We start from the raw sequence: 22,087 nt of genomic DNA, 5'->3' as shown, positions 1-22,087 counted from the left end.
GTAAGACTATTCCTAATTCCTTCTTCTCATCTCTAATAAAAACACTATCACTCATTTCATTTATCCATACATAATCACCCAATACATAATTACTCTTAATATTTTAAATAAATGGGTATATTTTAGATCAATTAAGAATAAGGTAAATTGGACTTCCCTGATAATCCAGTGGCTAAGAATCTGCCAGCCAATGCAGGGGACATGGGTTAAATTCCTAGTCCAGGAAGATTTCATATGCCACCAGGCAATTAAGTCCATGCACCACAACTACTGAGCCCACATTCTAGAGTCTGCAGGCTAATTACTGCACCCACGTGCCACAACTACTGAAGCCCAAGTCCTGGAGAGCCTGTGCTCTGCAACAAGAGAAGCCGCCACAGCGTGAAGCCCATCCATTGCAACCAGAAAGTAGCCCCCTCTCATCGCAACTAGAGAAAACCCACAGGTAGCAATGAAGACCCAGCACAGCCAAAATTCAAATAAATAAATAAAATTAATAAGAAATAGGTACATAAAAGATACTATCTTTATTCCTTTTTTAACACTCTTCTTTCTTTATATAGACCCAAGTTTCTGACCCATTTCATTTTCCTTCTGCCTGAAAAATTTCTAACATTTTTTCCAAAGAAGATCTGGTGGTCATAAACTCCTTCACTTTCTCTCATCAGAAAATGCCTTTATTTCTCTACTTTAGAAGGATAATTTTAGCAAATATAAAATTCTAGGTTGATGGGGCTTTCTCTCAACACTTCATATATTTCATTCTATCCCCTTCTTGCTTATAAGGTTACTGATGAGAAGTTCACTGTAATGCTTATCCTTGTTCCTCTGCAAGTAAGGTATTCTTTCTTCTAGCATCTTTTGGAATTTTCACTTTGTCTTTAGCATTCTGCAGTTTGAATATGATATGTCAAACAGGTATTTATTCTGACACTGTTTTATGAGCTTCTTGGACCTGTTCTTTGGTGTTTGTCATTAATTTGGAAAGTTCTTGTCCAATATACTTCAAATATTTCTTCTGCTCTGTTCTCTCTTTCTTCTTCTGATATTCCAATTATACATCTGTTATACCTTTTGAAATAGTACCTATGGTTCTTAAGTAATGAGTTCTGATCTCTGTAGTTTTTCCCCATTCTTTTTTCCAATTTGAATTTCAGTTTGAGAGGTTTCTATTGACTTTTTTCAAGTTCAATGATTCTTTCTTTTATTGTGTCCAGTCTACTGATAAGACATCAAGACATTCTTCATCTCTGCTACAGTAGTTGTTTATTTACAGCTCTCATTTGATTCTTCCCTAGAAACTCCATTTCTCTGCTTACATTAGCACAGGACCTTGTAGGCTGTCTACTTTTTCTACTTTTTCCATTAGAGCTCTTAAAATCATACTTCTCATTTTAAATTCTGTATCTGGTAATTCCAACATCTGTGTCATATCTAAGTCTGGGCCTGATGCTTTGTTTTGTCTCTTCAGACTATTTTATTCTTGCCTTTGGTAAGTCTTGCGGTGAGGCATAGGGGAGAGGAAGCATTCTATAAGCATATGATTATATCTCAGTTTTAGAGGACTTCGGTCTCTGGGCTGTGACCTTCAGCAGTGCCACTTGTAGCTTTTCCTTGACTTAAATGAAAGCAAGGCAGGCTAAAGGAAGCTGGAATAGGAAGAATATTCTTTCCCCAGTGAGATAAGTTGCTGGTATTTTTCCCCTTGAAGAGTAGGCCTTAGTTAGGGAACACACTTATGGCATATCTCAATGATTATTCTTCCTCTCTCCTGCCAAAGCCATTTCTCATGAACCTTCACCATTAGAACCTGGTAGAGTTCCTGGAGGTAAAACCTATAAAATGTGAGTATCCCCTTAAAACCAGAGCATGAGGATTTTCTCACTCTTGGGCTAGCTCACACTCAGCCTCCAGCAATTCATCAAAATTATCACTTAACAACCAAAATTAGCAGCAGCTTCTACTTCAGATAAGCAGATCCAAACTGCCTCTTGGTATTCACTTCTCTCCAGATTTCAGGGTGGTGATTTGTCCTGAAACTTCATTTCTCTGATAGACCTCAGAAAAGTCATTGATACATAGTTTATTTCATTGTTTCCTATAAAAACAGAAGTGGTGTCTTCCAATCCAAAGAAGTTTCAGAACTGACACCGAAAGTCCAAAGATTATCTATTTTAACTAGACAAAAATCAAGATTGGCAGGATGTAGTCATTGTTAAAGCTGGGTAATAGACTCATGGGGGTTCTTTATAGAATATTTGAAAATTTTCATAACAAAAGTTTATTTTTAATAAAAGTTATTGTTAAGTAACTGAATCAGGGGGGTTTCCTGGATGGTTCAGTGGGTAAAGAACACTTCTGCAATGTAGGAGGAGACACAGGAAACGCAGGTTCAATCTCTGGTTCGGGAAAAGCCCCTGGAGGAGGAAATGGCAACCCACTCCAGTATTCTTGCCTGGAAAATCTTATGGACAGAGGAGCCCGGCCAGCTACAGTCCATGGGGCTGCAAAGAGTCAGACACAACTGAGCACATGGCACAGCATTATGTAAGTAATTATGAATTAATTATTGTACTAAGGGGTACAAAGGAAGTTTTTCTCGTGGTGCTATGGAAACAGGTAACAGAGAATAGAGGATCTAACCTGGTCCAGAGGGCAAGAGGAGGTCATCTCAAAGACTTTTAGAGGAGACATTGTGAAAGGAACCCTTGTGCTGTTCCTGTCTTCAGGAGATCCAGCAGCCTGGATGGAAGATACAACCTGAGGTTAATCAGGTTGGACCCAAAGGCTGGCCTTCAAAGTTTGAACATGTTAACAATAATTTTAACAGATGAAAAGAGTGAGAATGTTTTGGAAGCAAAGTTTCTGTAAGTTGGAATCCCAAGTAACCTCTTACCCCTCCTGACCACCTGAATCTAGATTGGACAACCAAGCGAGATTTCCACAATTAAATCTAGTCTCCTATAATATTAACTTTGTAAGGACCTCTCCTTCCTCTGCAATCAAATTCTCTCTGGGTACCAGTAAGCTCTGGGTTAACCTGTTCATGGAGTGATCCCATAGAAGAAGGATTGAGACTTCATGCTGGGTAGAGATAAAGCCAGAGGAGTGAGGCAATTAGAAAAAAAATTTATAATTTTGGAGTTCTGCACACAGGTATGCCATGCTGCTGCTGCTGCTAAGTCGCTTCAGTCGTGTCCGACTCTGTGCGACCCCATAGACAGCAGCCCATCAGGCTCTGCCATCCCCAGGATTCTCCAGGCAAGAACACTGGAGTGGGTTGCCATTTCCTTCTTGCAACATATAAACTAATGCAAGATGCATGTCTCTTGTGTGTAACATTTTTCCCAGCTGGAAAAACAAAAATTATGCCACTTATCAGCTCTTGTGTGGATTATTGCTAAGCAAATTGAACAATTTTGTGTATGAAAACATTTTCTATCAATTTATTATATAGCTAATGATAACTTATGATGGTAATTATTAAAAAATAGATTGATGTCAACATTTAGAGCAACATCTAAGCTTCCCAAATTATTACTATCAATAATTTTTCAAATAACAGTAATTAATCATTATTATGGTTAAATGATGATTTGCAATATAGTATATGTTTGTTTCAAATAATAGGAGAAATACTAATCTATTATGGTGAAGATAATAAAACTAATAATGGAAGACTGATGACTGCTAATCATTTAATAGTATTGATATTAAAATATCCAAATCATCAAAAATCAGGCAAAATAAAATCGAGTGACACATATGGCAAAATAAGTGATCCATATTCACCAAGTATTTCACATCAGGATTCAGACCAGTGGTTTGCCACACCGGCTACCCACTAGAAAACACAAGACTGGGAGGCACCTTTTTAAAAATACCAATGCCCAGCCCCTCCCACCTCCCCACCTCCAAGAAACTGATTTAATCAGACCTGGTGTGGCCAATTTTTTTCAAGCTCCCCAAGTAACTCTAACATACAGCCAGAGTTGAAAACCACTGCTCTTGATGTTTGATTTTTATGCCTGAGTATAAAGATATATTTGCTCCTAGGGGCAAAATGGAATTCAGAAACCCACTTGCCCAGCCTCTGTCAATCAGTGCTGTGTATAGCAGAGGAATGAGTTGTTAGTTTTAGTTGTCAAAGAATTTTCTTCATGGAAAAGAAGTACATTAAAATACCAAATCACAGTATTTACATATTGCATGTTTTTTTTCCAACTGTGTTCCCATAGCAACTAAATCCATTTGCTCCCTACTTTCTCCTGAGTTATTTTCCATCATGAGCCATGCTTTATTAGTGAGGCAAACAGTTTGCCCTCTGAAATGACTGTTTAGCTGTTTACTATTTCTTTGCCAAGGAACCCAACTCTAGTTAGCATCTTCTTCCCTCTTGTGCTACCCATATTTGATAAGCTGGCTGCTGGTTTGGGCAGATAGTGTCCCTGCCACTTTCCTCAATCTGGAGCCGTCCTTGAGTTCTTTCTGATGAGCTACTCAAGAAAACACAAGTGGAGAGAGAAGCTTCCCTCAGGAAACCTGAGACTGGAAAACGATGCGAGAAAGGGGATCCATTGAATCCCAAATAGTGACTCAGTCACTTAAATTGACAGTGGGCAGAGGGTCACCCAGCTCCCGCAGACCTCACTAGGCTTGGTCAGGCAGGATCACTGGTGGAAAGGAGTCATGGCTTTGGAGCTGGATGCCCGCTAGCTAGGGAGAAAATGAGTCCTGCTCCTGTATGAAAGCATTACTCAGTCCCCTGAGAGGAGGCCCCAGCGAGGTGCAGGACACTGAGATTTCTTTGTGATTTCACCCAGGCCACTTGGCAGACCGCACGGCCTGTTTGTTTGCATGTTTGAAACTATGACATTTCACTTGCTAATGGGGTTCTGCTTTTCAAGGGGACAGAGGTGCCAAAGAAGACGGCGGGAGGAAGGCACCAGGCATGGTGCGTCAGCTCAGCTCCTCTCACTGACATCTGATGCCAGGATGGACCTGGGCCACCAGCACCAGAGGAGAGACGACGGGCACCATCGACTGGGTGATGCTTTGAAATCTCTTCTCGCTTGCTGCCTCCTCCTGCGCCAGCAGCATAATGAAGAAGAATTGTTTCCTCCTCTCTCTCAGGCTCCTATTAAAAGCCAGAGCTGTGGTAGAGCTGCCCCCCAGGGACAAGGAGGCTGGTAACCCAGGCAGTCTCAGATGGCAGCGACAGAAATCACAGTGGCCAGAGCTTCCCACTCACTGTCAGGACCAAGGGGAAGCTTACAGGTGTGCGTCAGTTACATTGCTTTGCCAGGTTCTGGGGGCCACCGGAACAGTCCTTCAGGACTCTTCTACCAACATCACCTATTCAAGAATAACTCCCTGTATCACTGAGGGTCCCAGAAGGAAAGAGATGCCATTCTTAAACTGGGTAATTTGAGGAGAGTTTAATTAAGGGACTATTTACAAAGCTATGGTCAGGGATGCCCATAACATAGCACAAGAGATGGCGTGTTACCTGAAAGCTAGTGATAGCAGGGCACTGCTACCACCCAAGGCCCGGGCAGCAGAATCCAGAGGCAAAGCTGCGTGGAGCTGACAGGAGCTGAGGCCTCCCGTTGAGGAAGGTGGCCAACCGCCATGAGCACAGAGGAATAGCGGCACGCAGACACCTGGACCTCATTCTCCTCTCTCCTTTCCAACTGCCAGCAGAACTCCCATTGCCAAACCTAACTGGAAGTTGAGGACCAGGCATCTTTTTTCCAGCTTATACAGGTCAGCCTCCTAGGGCACAAAACAAGGTGAAGTGGGAGGAAAGGGTCTGGGAGGGCAGACAATGATATCAAACATCCAGTCTTAGACACCAGAGCCTTCATGATACCCCAAAATACAGGGATAGATTTGTTCCACCATTGCCAAAGCCCTCCCAAATGCCAGTGAATCCCAAGACCACAGTGTCCAGGGGGTCAAAAGGGGACACTGAGAGTTTGTAACATGTTCAACAACAAAGTAGGCAAACGGAAGCCTGATTTCCACAAGGACATAAAAGTGATCCAGAGAACACAGACTCAGCATCTCAGCCCTATTCGGTGGTACATTGCAGACTTAAATCACATTGCTGCTCATATTTTCCACTTTTCCTACTCGAAAGGAAATCAGGAATATCCTGATAGGCCCACTACACACAGAAAACCTGCCTGGTTACTTATTTAGAAAGGAAAATGTAAATGGAAGCCTTATTATTCTAAAGTTTGCAGCATTAATTTTAGGCAGGCTTCTTGAGTCTAATAATACTTGATTAAGGAATATTACTCAGCCAAGTAAAGAATGAAATCTTGCCATTTTGGACAACATGATTCTACAGGGTATTACACTAAGTGAAATAAATTAGAGAGAGACAGACACCATATGACTTCACTTATATGTGGAATCTAAAACCTAAACAAGTGAACGAACATAACAAAACAGAAACACAGTCATAAATATAGAGACCAAACAGGTGGTTGCCAGAGGGGAGGGATGTTGAGTGAGATGAGGAAATAAATGAGGGAGATTTATAGGTGTAACTTTCAGCAACAAAATAAATGAGTCATGGGGATGAAATGTACAGCAAGTAAAATAATATTATATCAGTAAAGTAATATCAGTAATATTATAATAACTCTGTGTGGTGACAGATGATAACTAGACTTACAGTAATCATTTTCATGTACAGAAATATTGAACTAACATAATGTTGTAGGTCAGTCAATAAAATAAGTAAATAAATATAAGAAATTTTAAAAATGATACTTGATTATTGAAACTAATGTCTAAGGAAAATCTGCAGGATTAGTGGTCCGTGTTCTTGGTGGAGCTCAGATAAGAGCATATATATAGATGTACAGAAGGTATGGAAGTAATGACAAGATGCTCTTCTGCTCCTGGTGAATGGGATGAGGAGAGGCAATAATGGTTATAACATCTGTCCTACCCGGTCTACATGATCCATCCAACATTCTGTGTTTTGGTTTCTACTTGGTGTTACAGGGAACCTGAAGAGTGCTATGTATGGCTCAAAAAAAGATGGTGTCACCCAATGCTGATGGCGATTTCAGGAGGTAGTGCAACTTTTTCTAAATTCAAAGTCATGTGCAAATTTGATGGTGCATTCATTCTCTATTGCAATTTATTCATAAAAATTCAACATTTCTTGGATTTTAAAAGTGGGTCAAAGATGTTCAATCAGTTTGACACTAGAATTGGCCCCCAGGTCAAGGTTATTAAAAAGAAGACAAAATTTACAAAATGGATCAGAAGACAATAACATGGTGGTAGAAATCAGATTCTTATTTGTTTGGACTCTCCATGCTTTGTACTGTTTTTATTCAATATATTAAATTTTTCATAGCTGTTTACTGACTAGGCATATTATGCACTGGTCATCTAAGAATCATTCTTCTTTTCAGTTCATAGTTATGGTGACCATATTTTCCCAAGGAAAATTAAAATTTGCCACCTTGACACGTGCTAACCTGAAAAACATATGGTCACCATGGTTATGATATATACAGAGGCACACTATGGGTAACAGCATCCACAATAATAGCCAAAAATAGCCTCGCAAAAGCCTCACTTTAACCCATGAACCTGTTCTCCAGGAAACCTGATTCCTGCAATTAGAGCGGTCCAGGGTAAGTTCAGACAAATGGAGGCATTTGTCACTTCCCTTGCACTTGCATCCCTTTGCCTTCCCATAGCCCACAACTACCCCTCTCCCATCCCAAAACAACAGTGCCAACGTGCTCAACACACCAATACACTCCACTATGCTCTCAAGCCATGGAATTTCTCCACTGAGGTCTCTGTACACATGCAGCAGTGTTATTTTCAGAGTGGTAAAGCACTTTGCCAAGACAGCTGAGATCATGACTGTTCAGACAAGCCTCTTGGTTTTCAACCTTTCCTCTCTTCTCCATTGCAATTGATGTTCAGGTCTCAACAGCTATGGTCTCCTTCCAAGACCTAGGTTGGTCATAGGAGGTACTTGGAGAGCCACATGTCTTAAGTGGCTGCAGAGAAGGAGGACAAGGAAGACTGGGCCCAATGCAGAGAGGGCAGACTGAGTATCCCCTATCTGCTGAGACTGGAGTTAGATACATGGCCAGGGATTTTTGTAATTTTTCCTATAGGTAACTGGGAAGTATCACTGTTTTCTAAGCAGGGATATGAATTAATCAAAGATCATTTTAATGGCAATGGGAAGGACGAAATGGGAGAGATGGGGAGAGAAAATTGCAGATGGTACATCAGAAGACAGAAGATAAGAGTCCAATTCTGGCAGTGTCAGTAGAGAAGACAAAAATAGAGAATATCTAGAAAGAAAATTTCTCAACATAGTCAAATACTATAGAAAAGTTAAAGAGAATAATATTTTTTTAATTTAGCTATTTGACCTTGTGGTTGGCGTTAAGAAACCTGAAAGGACATAATCTCATTTCTCAGTAAATTGTCACTCTGAGAAGCTAAAAATGTCAATGAAGTTAAAGTATCTAGAACACAATTTCGTGTCTATGAAATATTTCTTAAATGATGAAGATATTCTTCAATAGATGCAGAAAAAGCCTTTGACAAAATTCAGCATCCATTTATTATAAAAATGCTTCAGAAAATGGGAATAGAGGAACCTACCTCAACATAGTAAAAGCCATATATAAAGAGCCCATGGTAAATATTATTCTCAATGGTGAAAATCTAAAAGCATTCCCTCTAAGGTCAAGAACAAGACAAGGGTGTCCACTCTCACCACTATTATTCAACATAGTTTTGGAAATTCTAGCTATGGCAATTAGAGAAGAAAAAGAAATAAAAGGAATCCAGACAGGAAAAGAGGAAGCAAAACTCTCACTGTTTGCAGATAACATGATACTCTACATAGAAAACCCAAAAGAAACTATCAGAACATTATTAGAGCTCATCAGCGAATTCAGCACAGGATACAAGGTCAACAAACTGAAATCACTTGCACTCCTATATACTAACAATGAAAATTCAGAAAAATAAATTAAGGAATACCATTCACCACTGCAACAAAAAAATAAAATAAAATAACTAGAAATAAACCTACCTAAGGAGACAAAAGACCTGTATACCAAAAACTATAAGACACTGATGAAAGAAATCAAAGATGACATAAACAGATGGAGAGATATCCCATGTTCCTGGATAGGAAGAATCAATATTGTGAAAATGAATATACTACCAAATTTGGTCTACAGATTCAATGCAATTCCTGTCAAATTACCAAAGGCATTTTTCACAGAACTAGAACAAAAATTTTCACAATTCATATGGAGACAGAAAAGATCCCAAATAGCCAAAGCAGTCTTGAGAAAGAAGAATGGAGCTGGAAGAATTAACTTTCCTGACCTCAGACTATACTACAAAGCTACAGTCATCAAGACAGTATGGTACTGGCACAAAAACAGAAATATAGACCAATGGAACAAGATACAGAACCCAGAGATAAACCCATGCACCTACGGGTACCTTATTTTTGACAAAGGAGTCAAAAACATACAATGGGGCAAAGACAGCCTCCTCAATAAGTGGTGCTGGGAAAACTGGACAGCTATGTGCAAAAGAATGAAATTAGATCACTACTTAATGCCATACACAAAGATAAACTCAAAGTGGATTAAAGACCTAAATGTAAGACCAGAAACTATTAAACTCTTAGAAGACAACATAGGCAGAACACTTGATGATGTAAATCAAAGCAAGATCTTCTACGACCCACCTCCTAGAGTAATGGAAATAAAAACAAAAATAAACCAGTGGAACCTAATTAAACTTAAAAGCTTTTGTACAGCCAAGGAAACCACAAACAAGGTGAAAAGATAACCCTCAGAATGGGAAAAATAATAGCAGAGGAAACAACTGATAATTAATTTCCAAAATATACAAGCACCTCATACAACTCAATACCAGAAAAGCAAACAACCTAATCAAAAAGTGGGAAAGGGGCCTGAAGAGACATTTCTCCAAAGAAGACATACATATGGCTAACAAGCACATTAAAAGATGCTCAACATCACTCATTATTAGAGAAATGCAAATCAAAACTACAATGAGATACCACCTCACACCAGTCAGAATGGCCATCATCAAAAAGTCTACAAACAATAAATTTTGGAGAGGGTGTGGAGAAAAGGGAACACTCTTGCATTGCTGGTAGATACTGATACAGCCACTATGGAAGATGCTATGCTGCCGCTGCTGCTGCTGCTGCTAAGTCGCTTCAGTCGTGTCCGACTCTGTGTGACCCCATGGATAGCAGCCCACCAGGCTCCCCCATCCCTGGGATTCTCCAGGAAAGAACACTGGAGTGGGTTGCCATTTCCTTCCCCAATGCATGAAAGTGAAAAGTGAAGTCATTCAGTCGTGTCCAACTCTTAGCGACCCCATGGATTGTAGCCCACCAGGCTCCTCTGTCTATGGGATTTTCTAGGCAAGAGTACTGGAGTGGGGTGCCATTGCCTTCTCCGGGAAGATAGTATGGAGACTCCTTAAAAAGCTAGGAATAAAACTACCATATGATCCAGCAATCTCACTCCTAGGCACATACCCTGAGGAAATCAAAACTGAAAAAGATATATGTACTCCAGTGTTCACTGCCACACTATTTACAATAGCCAGAACATGGAAGCAACCTAGATATCCATCAACAGATGAATGGATAAAGAAGCTGTGGTACCTATATACATTGGAATACTACTCAGCCATAAAAAGGAACACATCTGAATCTGTTCTAATGAGGTGGACGAAACTAGAGCATATTACACAGAGCAAAGTTAAGTCAGAAAGAGAAATACAAATATCATATACTGACACATATATATGGAATCTGAAGTGATGGCACTGATGAATTTATTTTCAGGGCAGCAAGGAAGAAACAGAGAACAGACCGATGGGCACAGTGGGAGGAGAGGAGGGAGAAGGGGAGAAGTATGGAGAGAGCAACATAGAAATTTACAATACCATATATAAAATAGGTAGCCAACGGGAATTTGCTGTGTGACTCACAGAACTCAAACAAGAGCTCTGCGACAGGCTGAAGGGTGGGATGGGGAGAGGGATGGAAGGGAGGTTCAGGAGGGAGGGGACATTGCTGTGCTGCTGCTGCTAAGTCACTTCAGTCGTATCCGACTCTGTGCGACCCCATAGACGGCAGCCCACCAGGCTCCCCCGTCCCTGGGATTCTCCAGGCAAGAACACTGGAGGGGGTTGCCATTTCCTTCTCCAATGCATGAAAGTGAAAAGTGAAAGTGAAGTTGCTCAGTTGTGTCCGACTCTTAGGGACCCCATGGACTGCAGCCCACCAGGCTCCTCTGTCCATGGGATTTTCCAGGCAAGAGTACTGGAGTGGGGTGCCATTGCCTTCTCCACTAGATTCCATACATATGTGTTAATATAGGATATTTGTTTTTCTCTTTCTGACTTACTTCACTGTATAATAGGCTCTAAGTTCATCCACTGCACCAGGACTGAGTCAAATGCATTCTTTTTTTTACTGAGTAATATTCCATTGTATATATATATATACCACAGCTTCTTTATCCCTTCATCTGTCAATGGACTCTAGGCTGTTTTCATGTCCCAGCTAATGTAAACACTGCTGCAATGAACACTGAGCAACACGTGTCTTTTTCAACTGTGGTTTTCTCAGGGTATATGCTCAGTAGTGGGATTGTTGGGTCATATGTAGTTTTTTTTATTATTTTAAAGAGCATTTCACTAGGAAAAAAGTATGGGCTGGAGGCATTAAGAGATTCTTATACTCCCTTTCGGTGTTGACCATCTGGTGATGTCCATGTATAGAGTCTTCTCTTGTGTTGTTGGAAGAGGGTGTTTGTTATGACCAGTGCATTTTCTTGGCAAAACTCTATTAGCCTTTGCCCTGCTTCATTCCGTATTTCAAGGCCAAATTTGCCTGTTACTCCAGGTGTTTCTTGACTTCCTACTTTTGCATTCCAGTCCCCTATAATGAAAAGGACATCTTTTAGGGGTATTAGTTCTAAAAGGTCTTGTAGGTCTTCGTAGAACTGTTCAACTTCAGCTTCTTCAGCATTACTGGTTAGGGCATAGACTTGGATTACTGTGATAGTGAATGGTTTGCCTTGGAAACGAACAGAGATCTTTCTGTCATTTTTGAGATTGCATCCAAGTACTGCATTTCGGACTCTTTTGTTGACCATGATGGCTCCTCCATTTCTTCTGAGGGATGCCTGCCCGCAGTAGTAGATATAATGGTCATCTGAGTTAAATTCACCCATCCATCACCAGATGGTCAACACCGAAATCAGACTGATTATATTCTTTGCAGCCAAAGATGGAGAAGCTCTATACAGTCAGCAAAAACAAGGCCAGGAGCTGACTGTGGCTCAGATCATGAACTCTTTACTGCCAAATTCAGACTGAAATTGAAGAAAGTAGGGAAAACCACTAGACCATTCAGGTATGACCTAAATCAAATCCCTAATGATTATACAGTGGAAGTGAGAAATAGATTTAAGGGCCTAGATCTGATAGATAGAGTGCATGATGAACTATGGAATGAGGTTCGTGACATTGTACAAGAGACAGGGATCAAGACCATCCCCATGGAAAAGAAATGCAAAAAAGCAAAATGGCTGTCTGGGGAGGCCTTACAAATAGCTGTGAAAAGAAGAGAAGCAAAAAGCAAAGGAGAAAAGGAAAGATATAAGCATCTGAATGCAGAGTTCCAAAGAATAGCAAGAAGAGATAAGAAAGCCTTCTTCAGAGATCAATGCAAAGAAACAGAGGAAAACAACAGAATGGGAAAGACTAGGGATCTCGTCAAGAAAATTAGAGATACCAAGGGAACATTTCATGCAAAGATGGGCTCGATAAAGGACAGAAATGGTATGGACCTAACAGAAACAGAAGATATTAAGAAGAGATGGCAAGAATACACAGAAGAACTATACAAAAAAGACCTTCACGACCCAGATAATCATGATGGTGTGATGGTGTGATCACTGACCTAGAGTCAGACATCCTGGAATGTGAAGTCAAGTGGGCCTTAGAAAGCACCACTATGAACAAAGCTAGTGGAGGTGATGGAATTCCAGTTGAGCTATTTCAACTCCTGAAAGATGATGCTGTGAAAGTGCTGCACTCAATATGCCAGCAAATTCGGAAAACTCAGCAGTGGCCACAGGACTGGAAAAGGTCAGTTTTCATTCCAATCCCAAAGAAAGGCAATGCCAAAGAATGCTCAAACTACTGCACAATTGCACTCATCTCACATGCTAGTAAAATAATGCTCAAAATTCTCCAAGCCAGACTTCAGCAATATGTGAACCGTGAACTTCCTGATGTTCAAGCTAGTTTTAGAAAAGGCAGAGGAACCAAAGATCAAATTACCAACATCCGCTGGATCATGGAAAAAGCAAGAGAGTTCCAGAAAAATATCTATTTCTGCTTTATTGACTATGCCAAAGCCTTTGACTGTGTGGATCACAATAAACTGTGGAAAATTCTGAAAGAGATGGGAATACCAGACCACCTGACCTGCCTCTTGAGAAATGTGTATGCAGGTAAGGAAGCAACAGTTAGAACTGGACATGGAACAACAGACTGGTTCCAAATTGGGCAAGGAGTACGTCAAGGCTGTATATTGTCATCCTGCTTATTTAACTTCTATGCAGAGTACATCATGAGAAACGCTGGGCTGGAAGAAGCACAAGCTGGAATCAAGATTGCCGGGAGAAATATCAATAACCTCAGATATGCAGATGACACCACCCTTATGGCAGAAAGTGAAGAGGAACTCAAAAGCCTCTTCATGAAAGTGAAAAAGGAGAGTGAAAAAGTTGGCTTAAAGCTCAATATTCAGAAAACGAAGATCATGGTATCTGGTCCCATCACTTCATGGGAAATAGATGGGGAAATAGTGGAAACAGTGTCAGACTTTATTTTTGGGGGCTCCAAAATCACTGCAGATGGTGATTGCAGCCATGAAATTAAAAGACGCTTACTCCTTGGAAGAAAAGTTATGACCAACCTAGATAGCATATTGAAAAGCACAGACATTACTTTGCCAACAAAGGTCCGTCTAGTCAAGGCTATGGTTTTTCCTGTGGTCATGTATGGATGTGAGAGTTGGACTGTGAAGAAGGCTGAGCGCTGAAGAATTGATGCTTTTGAACTGTGGTGTTGGAGAAGACACTTGAGAGTCCCTTGGACTGCAAGGAGATCCAACCAGTCCATTCTGAAGGAGATCAGCCCTGGGATTTCTTTGAAGGGAATGATGCTAAAGCTGAAACTCCAGTACTTTGGCCACCTCATGCGAAGAGTTGACTCATTGGAAAGGACTCTGATGCTGGGAGGGATTGGGGGCAGGAGGAGAAGGGGACGACAGAGGATGAGATGGCTGGATGGCATCACTGACTCGATGGACGTGAGTCTGGGTGAACTCCGGGAGTTGGTGATGGACAGGGAGGCCTGGTGTGCTGCGATTCATGGGGTCGCAAAGAGTCAGGCACGACTGAGCGACTGAACTGAACTGAACTGAATACTCCCTTTCTGGTTTCTTTTAAGATGCTATACCATCTTCCAGGTCCCAAAGAGAAGTATTTACTCCTTACAAGATAAATTCTAACTCCCCTGGAACAAAAACACAAATATGCAGCTACAAATAAATATTTTCCCCAAAACTCCAGGCTTAAGACCATATGGTCAGCTGAATTCCTAGAAGACACAGTTCCCCAAAGGTGATACCAGGCTGATCCAGGAAGAGATGATAAACCTGTTGCTTAAAGTGTTTGCAACAAAGCACAAAATACAAAGGTGTAAGGTGCTCAAGGTGTAAAGTTATTAAACTGTAAGATTAATTCTGTAAAGCACACAAGTACAACCAAAAAAAGAAACAAACCTGTTTTTATATTATAAAACAGTTATCAAATGTCATAAACTCCTCTTACAGTCTTCTGTTTTCTACCATGAGCCTCATTTCACTAATACATCCCCAAACCACTTTGTGGAAATGTTTTACATGTCAACAAAGAAGCAAACAGTAACTAGAGTAGGCAACGGGAAATTCAGCTCAGACTTACAGGTTTATATATAGAGTCGCCAGACATTCTTTTCTTTATTCTGCCCTTTGCACTTGTATTCTCTAGACCGTGTGTCTAAATGCTATGATGGATGATCAAATGTCTTTGAATACAATACATTACCTCCTGTTGAAACCCACAGTATTCTCCCCTGGTTTTGCGGTAGACTCCCCACCCACTTTTACTAGTACAGTGGTGGATTTTGCTTTCATTCCTCAGCTACATATACTAAATTCCATCCAGAGCTCTTATTTGCCTGGCTTTTTTGGCATCTTTCCATGTGCGTCTGCATTCCTCCAAAGGTAACATCTTCATCCTTTTCCATTTCCCTTCTTTTCCATTTCCTATGGTTTTTTCTGTTTCTGTTCTTCAGCCAACCCTCCCTGCAGCTACATGTGTTTTCAAACCTTCCCCATAATTTTAAATTATCCTGGTATTCTTAGCCTTTGGGCTTTCAGGACTTACTCAAACTCTCTCATCTTTAATCTGCCACCATTCCAATTATTTCTGGATCTCATTTTGCATGGGCTACCCATAGCTTCTTTTTAAGTAAAATTTACTTTCTGAATACTGAGATGATTTATTTACCAGGATAGATGCTTTATGTAACCTCTTTGCAGCACAAATTCAAAGTCTTCAAGATGAATGATCCACCTGTCCATTTGCTTCCAGTCTAAACTATCCAGAGTTCTAGTTTATCTCCTTGTCATTAATGATATAGATCACATTCCCTATCAGAAAGGGTTCCCAGAATTGGAAACTTAGGCTAAGAGTGAGCCTGTATCAATGGCAAGTTACCTGTATCTCCTCTGTTACCATCCTACATTGCTTGTCTTCCCCATAATCTCATCATCCAGGTGGCTGTTGTTCAGTTGCTAAATTGTGTCCAGTTCTTTGCAACCCCATGAGTCACAGCACACCAGGGTTCCCTGTCCTTCACTATCTCCCAGAGTTTGCTCAAACTCATGTCTATTGGGTCAGTGATGCCATCCAACCATCTCATCCTCTGCCACCCCCTTCTCCTCCTGCCCTCAATCTTTCCCAGCATTAGGGTCTTTTCCAATGAGTTGACTCTTCACATCAGATGGCCAAAGTATTGGAGCTTCGGCACCAGTCCTTCCAATGAATATTCAGTGTTAATTTCCTTTAGGATTGACTGGTTTGATCTCCTTGCTGTCCAAGGAACTCACAAGAGTCCTCTCCAGCACCTCAGTTCAAAAGCATCAATGCAGGACTTCACTGGTTAAGTGGTTAAGACTCCATGCTTCCACTGCAGGAAGCATGGGTTCATTCTATGGTTGGGGAACTAAGATCCCACATACTTCAAGCCATGACCCAAAACAAAAAAAACAAACAGTCTCATCATCCTTCCCAAAAGGACTTTCTGAACTTTATATCAGGAACATTCACTTAGAAGTCTCTTCATGACAAACCTAGACAGCATATTAAAAGGCAGAGACATTACTTTGCCAACAAAGTTCCATTTAGTCAAAGCTATGGTTTTTCCAGTAGTCATGTATGGATGTGAGAGTTGGACTATAAAGAAAGCTGAGCGCTGAAGAATGCTTGATGCTTTTCAACTGTGGTGTTGGAGAAGACTCTTGAGAGTCCCTTGGACTGCAAGGAGATCCAACCAGTCAATTCTAAAGGAAATCAGTCCTGAATATTCATTGGAAGGACTGATGCTGAAGCTGAAACTCCGATACTTTGGCCACCTAATGCAAAGAGCTGACTCATTAGAAAAGACCCTGATGCTGGGAAAGATTGAAGGCAGGAGAAGGGGATGACAGAGGATGAGATGTCTGGATGGCATCACCAACTCGATGGACATGAGTTTGAGTAAGCTCCAGGAGTTGGTGATGGACAGGGAAACCTGGCATGCTGCAGTCCCTGGGACTGCAAGAGTCTGGCATGATCAACTGAGCAACTGAACTGAACTGAAGGAGCAAGAAATTCTAATGCTATTTAGTCTGTTAAAGAGACGAGAAAAAATCAAAATTTTCCAATTCCATTTTAAAAAACAACTACCATAATCCTGGTACCAAAAAACTGGCAAATACAACACAGAAAGTCGCTCAGTTGGGTCCAACTCTTTGCGACCCCATGGACTGTAGCCCACCAGGCTCCTCTCTCCATGGATGGGGTTCTCCAGGCAAGAGTACTGGAGTGGGGTGCCATTGCTTTCTCCAGGGGATCTTCCCGACCCAGGGATCGAATCCGGGTCTCCCGCATTCCAGGCAGACGCTTTAACCTCTGAGCCACCAGGGAAGTGAAACTACTAAGTTTGGTGGGAAAGCCACTTGAACACTCGTGGTGGTTGTTGTTAGTCGCTAAGCCATGTCTGACTCTTATGCAACCCCGTAGACTGTGGCTCTCCAGGCTCCTCTATCCATGGGATTTCCAGGTACTGGAGCAGGTTGCCACGTCCTTCTCCAGGGGCTCTTCCTGACTCAGAGATCAAACTCATGTCTTCTGCATTGGCAGGCAGATTCTTTACCACTTAGCCACCAAAGAGGCCCTCACTTGAACAATAAATATTTTAAAAACCATACTTTTTTTATATATCCTAAATAAACCACTAGAATAATTGAAGAGAATCACTCACAATAGTAATAAAAGGTAATAATGTTGAAAATAAATAATAAATAAAATAATGCTGAAAAGGTAATAATGCTGAAGATCTAGGAATCCAGTTAATAAGAATATACAGGATTGATATGAAGAAAATTATTAAAATTTTACTGAAGGACATAAAGAAAAACATGAATAAATTAAAAGATATATTATGTTTCAGATAAAGTTACCCAATACTGTAAAGATTTCCACCAAATTTATCTATGAACTCAAAGTATTAATACAGCAAAATATCAATAGGTATCTCTAAGAGATTATATTTTCTAATTTTAAAAAATTTTGCTTGTATGATTTTTTTACTTTTTCTCTGAGGAACATGTTACTTTTAAAACTTAAAACCAAAAATGCAGGCATATTTCTTAAGTATACCCACTGTCAAGTCAACATTACATCCTTGAGTTAATTTAAGCCTTTGCTTGAATCCCATCATATTTTGACCTAACTGCTCTTAGAATAATGAATCATGATTTTACTATAAATATATAAAGCTGCACTTTCTTTTGTCTTCAAACTACCTTCAGTATATGTTCCTTACTCTTACTTTGCCTAGTTGTTACTCACCTACTTCATTCTCTTCATGACACTGTAAATTTTTTATCACATCCCTCTCTACCTTCATCTTTCCAGATTGAGAACATTAAGTAGTCAGCCCATCCTCATAAAGAAGCACTCATTTGCTCCATCTCTGTTTTTACAGCATCATTAAAATGACCACATGGCCAGAACTGAGCAGTATAGTCCCAATTTATTTTTCCCTTACTTCCACTGTGTAAGAATTATTCCCCCAAATGTAAAATATCATCCTCCATGTAATTTATAAGAGTATTGAGCCAAATATGCTTCTGCATTATCCACTGGGAAAAGCGAAACTCTCTTTAGGTCAATTTCAGTGACAACATCTATATTACCATAGCTTTTTATTCCACAAATAGACATAGATTCGTCTAGACTAGGCAGATGTATCTGTATCCAAATTCACAAGGAAGGTCTTTTGTGAATCAATAAGTGAGATCCCAGTGTCATTTTTCTTGCTGTCAAAATGCCAGAGTAAAGGGAAAAAGGTCCCAACCCAGCCTGTGTACATTGTTGGTTTTAGACTCTTTTCAGATTACTCTGTGTTGCCTGTGAGGTGGGGGAGGGGCGCACTGCTCAGACACAAGCACACAGAAAGTCTGAACCGGTCTGATCGATGTGCAGAGCTGCCTGGAAGACGTGGGAGGTCTACCATTTGAATTTGGATGAAAGAGCCTGGCAGCAGGCAGGAAAAGGGACAAGGCCAGGTGGCAGACAAACACGTGGACGGTTGAGGAAAGGAGTCCAAGGACATAGCAAGCTAGCTTGGCTGCTAATGGAGCAGGCGCACGAATTTAAGGGCTCCTGTAGGAAGAGCTAGTGGACAGCTATGAGCCACTGATTATCAGCAGGAGAATGCTCCCACAGACCAGTGACAAGTCCGCACTAGTTAATGTCACATGGGAGGGGGATGTTGGTACTTCCTTTTCACTTTTTTCTCACCCATACTGCCGCAGCCTCCCAATGAGTTCCATTCCTCTCCACTTCCTCTTACACATTGGTGTCAAAGTGATATGTTTAAACAAAGTTCTTATGTTATCACCTTTACAGTTTATTAAAAAAAAAAAAAAGTCATCTCATGGACCCTCCTGCTTCCTCTGCAAGCCTTTCAGGATAGAGCAAAAATTCCATCACTTGACATATGAGGTCCTTCCAAACCAGGCTCAGCCTCTCACCCAAGACTCACACTATCCCAGCTCCCACTCTCCCTTCACCTTTGCTGAGCATCCTTCCGCATGGACTTTTTGGCTTCCCATCCCTGCTTGTACAAGTATCACCCACTCTTCTTTAAGACCCTCCCAGCATCCCCAACTGGGGACCAAACAATCAAGTTTTTCTCTTTACCTTTCTATTCTTGAAGTACTTTCAGTGAATCTCAATAAATTTTTTAGTCAGTAATAAAAAAAAATAAGCACTTATAAAGTGTTCATTAAATATCTAGAGTATTTTGCTGAGTACTTGTCTTAATTAGAGATCCTCAGGTTGTGGGAAAAGGAAGCTTGCCTGATCCAAAAAAAAAAAAAGGTGTAGGGGGGGTATTTATTACAAAACTCAAGGCACCCAGAGAACGATATACAATCAAGCTTCCAGAGGGACTGAAAAGTGATCAGTAATAAGGAAATTTGTGCATGTGTCTGTTTCTCTGTCTCTTTCTCTCTCATTTTGTATCGCCTCTTCCTGTTTGCTGCCTACTACAATGGAGAGAGTTGGAAGATCTTCCTTCGACCCCCTACCAACCACTACAAAACAAAACTTGACTCCATTTCTATTCCAGACTGTTGACTGAATATTATTTATATATGCAGATCACTATGTATAAAAATAATTGTTGGAAAAAGAGCAAACATAGATCATCTGTATTAGGTAAGCATACTATTATTTAATCAAGTCTAAGACTCCATTGTGGAGAAGGCAATGGCAAGCCACTCCAGTACTCTTGCCTGGAAAATCCCATGGATGGAGGAGCCTGGTAGGCTGCAGTCCATGGGGTCGCTACGAGTTGGACACGACTGAGCGACTTCACTTTCACTTTTCACTTTCACTCAATGGAGAAGGAAATGGCAACCCACTCCAGTGTTCTTGCCTGGAGAATCCCAGGGACGGGGGAGCCTGGTGGGCTGCCGTCTATGGGGTTGCACAGAGTCGGACACGACTGAAGTGACTTAGCAGCAGCAGTAGCAAGACTCCATTGATTGTGAGAAACACCTCCATTTTAGGTATCATCGAGAAAGAAAACTAAAAGAGTGAAAAGGCAGCCTTAAAACTCAACATTAAAAAAACTAAGATCATGGCATCTGATCCCATCACTTCATGGCAAATATAAGGGGGAAAAATGGAAGCAGTGGCATATTGTATTTTCTTGATATCCAAAATCACTGTGGATGGTGACTGCAGCCATGAAATTAAAAGACACTTGCTCCTTGGAAATAAAGCTATGACAAACCTAGACACCATATTGAAAAGCAGAGACATTACTTTGCCAACAAATGTCCATATACAAAGCTATAGTTTTCCTAGTAGTCATGTACGAATGTGAGCATTGGACCATAAAGAAGGCTGAGTGCCAAAGAATTGATGCTTTCAAACTATGAAGCTGGAGAAGACTCTTGAGAGACCCTTGGACAGCAAGAAGATCAAACCAGTTGATCCTAAAGGAAATCAACCTTGAATACTCATTGGAAGGACTGCTGCTGAAGCTGAAGCTCCAATACTTTCAGCATCTGATGAGAAGAGCTGACTCATTTGAAAAGACCCTGATGCTGGGAAAGATTGAAGGCAAAAGGAGAAGGGGACGACAGAGGATGAGATGGTTAAATAGCATCACTGACTCAATGGATATGAATTTGCACTAACTCCAGAGATAGTAGAGGACAGAGGAGCCTGGCGTGCCACAGTCCATAGGATAACAAAGAGTTGAACATGACTTAGCAACTGAACAACAACAAGAAGAAAGAAAAACAAAAAGGCTACCTTTTATTATTGCCAAGAAGCTGTCAACTGTAAGACACATTCTTATTTTTAGAAATGCTAAAATGTAAAACAATGATTCTTAATGAAATATATAGAAAACAAAGTATAATCTTCCTTTGTATAGCACCTAAGATCTCAAAAGGAGAAGTTGTTTACACCACCTTCCAGGGAGATGGCCCAAACCACCCGTTAACATAGGCTTCCCTAGTGGCTCAGACAGTCAAGAATCTGCCTGCAATGCAGGAGATTTGGGTTTGATCCCTGGGTCGGGAAGATCCCTAAGAGAAGGGAATGGCTACCCACTCCAGTATACCTGGCTGGAGAATTCCATGGACAGAGGAGCCAAGCAGGCTAGACTCCATGGAATCACAAAGAATCCAACACAACTGAGTGATAGGCTCCAAGTGGAGGACCCAGCAGCTGGAGATCATATCACAATCTGTCAGAAACTCATCCCAAAGATGTCTTCAATGATAGTCAGTCAGTAATTAAAGGCCTGTTCAGCTCAGTTCAGTCGCTCAGTGGTGTCCGACTCTTTGTGACCCCATGGACTATGGCACGCCAGGCTTCCCTGTTCATCACCAACTCCCGGAGCTTACTCAGACTCTTGTCCACTGAGTCAGTGATGCCATCCAATCATCCAATCCTCTGTCGTCCCCTTCTCCTCCTGCCTTCAATCCTTCCCAGCATCAGGGTCTTTTCTAATGAGTCAGTTCTTCACATCAGGTGGCCAAAGTATTGGAGTTTCAGCTTCAGCATTAGTCCTTCCAATGAATATTCAGGACTGATTTCCTTTAGGA

General features: G+C 41.0%; 1 long non-coding RNA gene across 1 annotated transcript in view; it reads right to left on the bottom strand.

The window, feature by feature from the left end:
* Positions 1-5,335: 5,335 nt before the first annotated feature.
* The window catches only part of LOC129633006 (uncharacterized), a 188,715-nt gene continuing 171,963 nt past the window's right edge, over positions 5,336-22,087 (bottom strand). Inside the window, exon 5 of the long non-coding RNA XR_008704800.1 lies at positions 5,336-5,775. This is a non-coding gene — a long non-coding RNA (uncharacterized LOC129633006). The remainder of the gene's footprint in view (positions 5,776-22,087) is intronic.

The sequence above is a fragment of the Bubalus kerabau genome, chromosome 18 (assembly GCF_029407905.1).
Source record: "Bubalus kerabau isolate K-KA32 ecotype Philippines breed swamp buffalo chromosome 18, PCC_UOA_SB_1v2, whole genome shotgun sequence".
In the NCBI taxonomy this organism is placed as follows: domain Eukaryota; kingdom Metazoa; phylum Chordata; class Mammalia; order Artiodactyla; family Bovidae; genus Bubalus; species Bubalus kerabau.
Note: the sequence above shows the minus strand (reverse complement) of the source record. Positions and strands in the feature narration are given on the sequence as shown.